The sequence below is a fragment of the Hibiscus syriacus genome, unplaced genomic scaffold (genome assembly GCF_006381635.1).
Source record: "Hibiscus syriacus cultivar Baekdansim isolate YM2019G1 unplaced genomic scaffold, ASM638163v2 tig00110156_pilon, whole genome shotgun sequence".
NCBI classification, from domain to species: Eukaryota; Viridiplantae; Streptophyta; class Magnoliopsida; order Malvales; family Malvaceae; genus Hibiscus; species Hibiscus syriacus.
In genome coordinates, this window is record NW_024062606.1 from 2,001,360 (window position 1) to 2,003,986 (window position 2,627).

The window sequence follows — 2,627 nt, forward strand, 5'->3', positions numbered from 1 at the left end:
ATGCTATTCTGCCTATTCATGCTAGGTAGCTTTTTATTATCTTTAATGGGAATATAGTCCTTCTCCAATTTCCCAGGGCATAGGTAGCAAATATTCTAAATGGTCTGCACCGCTGCTCAGCATGATTTTTCAGGTACAAGAACACTTTAACTGGGATCGACATATTCCAATTTTTTTTCTATGAAGACAACATGACCGAAGAGGAAGATCTTGTAGGAGCTAGGATCAAGACATTGATAATAGTGATATTTGGTAGAATAGCCAAGAAAGACACAAGGTTTTAACTTAGAGTCAAGTTTGTGTTTAGAGTATGGGCCCAGCCGAAGGTAGCACAAACAACCAAATGTTCTAAGAGTGATATGGTTTGGGCTAGTGCCGAAAAGAGATTCATATGTTGACACGCCTTGTACAATTGGTGTGAGCATTCGATTGACAAGAGAAGTATCAGAAGGCAAGGACATGAAAACATGATCGACGCATGATTTTATACAAGGAGATTGTCGACTTAGAAATTTATATTAAGAATTTAAAGGTATAATATTATAAAATTTAAATAGGTAAAGTATACAAATGGTCTCCGATTATAGGATATCGCTTTATCAGGTTCATCGACTGTTAAAAGTTATAAAATGGTCATTCGACTATAAAATGTTACTTTGTTGAGTCTCTCGACTTTTAAAAGTTACAAAAATGGTCACCGGCTATTCATTGTGCTCCAAACTCATCTTTTTCCACTAAAAAATCGACGGTTGTTAAAGCTGTTAATCTTTTTACTGTGATATGATAGTCGGTTTTAGTAGAAAAAGACGAGTTTAGAATAAAATGAATAGTCAGATAACTATTTTGTAACTTTTAATAGTCGAGGGACTCAACAATAATCAAAGGACAATTTTGTAACTTTTAACGGTCGATGGACTTACTACAGTAATATCCTATAATCGAGACCATTTTTGTACTTTATCTAACTTAAATTATATGAAAATTTGAAAAATTTACAGGTGGATCGCATTCCATCCACCTTCGATTAATCCGTACGGAAGTAGCTCATGTATGTGTGACTTCTACACAATTATTATCTCTGACAATCATATCGTAAGCTTGCTTCCATCCATCCCTATATGGAAGTATGTGCTGAACCTGTGTCCATCACCCGAATTGCATTATGTTTTGGTATCGGAGAAGAGTAATTTGCATGTGGAGCACCATCAAGAATGTGAGCGTGAAGGGCACACCCATGTAGTGTGTACATAATTGTCACAAAGTTGATATTGAACTCGAGATTAAATGGCTCAGCAAAGCTCTACCTTTACTAGAGATTGAAAGTGCCCAAAGTTGCCATAATCAGCCCAGGCCTCAATTCCAACTTCCAAATTTTCTTCTGTTACAAATGAAATGGAGATAATGTCTCCTGCATGATGAATTTAATTTTTTTATCTTTTAAAATGTTATAATTTATTTTCTCTAGAATTTTTATTCAAATTAATTTTATATCATGTGTGAAGAGTTTAGTGCTAAAATCATGAAGCCTTGATAAGCAAGGGTTATCATGTGTCTGGCATGTTATTTATGTATCATGTTAACAACTTTAAGGCGTGCTGCCATTTATCCAAGTGTTTTTGTTAAACGAACTGATCAAAATTATTACTTACGAATGGCAATCATGAATGTGCATGTGATCTAGCGTTTGGTTCAAGCATACATCTCATGCATGAATTCACTTTTATCTTATTATTACTTTTCATATCAATTGCAATTATTTTATTTTCCAAACTGCAATTATTATATTTTTATTACACTATTCTTTTAATGTGAAACTAAAAATTTAGAAGAAAAAATATCACAAAATTATGAATAAGACTGTTTTGTTAATTCATATTAATGAAAACATATAACAAAATTATTTTCTAAATCAATTAATTAACCTTAAAAACAAAATAATAAAAGTTTGAGTTATAGTAAGATGAACCCTTACAATCTTGTGAGACCTTGTAGTTACAAGCCCCTGTAAGCATTATTGGAGGCCCAAAATGTAATTTTTGTAAATGTTAAATCACATTAGAAAGAAAGGAAAACAATGAAGTGATAAAATAGTTTGAGATCATCATAATTACCTATTAACCATTGTTTGATAGTTTGAGATTATGTGGTCTAGGGACAAGATTAAAAAGAGGGATGCTTGTAGTGGGACTCACTTTCGGTTTAGGAAAGAAATTAATGAATAGATAAAAGGATAAAGAGCATAAGATGGGTACTTTGTGTAAAAGAAAATGTTACTGAAGGGAAAATTGCAGAAATCCCACTGTCCCACTTTGAGGACACATTCCATGGAAATTTGGGGTATAGCTTTTGACTCTTCCCCTCTGTTTATAAGCAAAAATATACCCAAAAGAAGCTGCTTCCAGCGGCAGCCAGACACAGGGTCGATTCTTTTGAATGTAGTCAAGTTGAATAAGTTCGAGTTTACGGTAAAAAAAATCTAACTCGATCTGATCCGACACAATATCATAATCATCATTTATATATTTTAAGATAATTATAATGATTTTTTTATTATATTTTTTATTTGATCTTTATTTTATCGAATAAAAATTAAAAATATATATATATAAATTGAATATGAGTGAAAG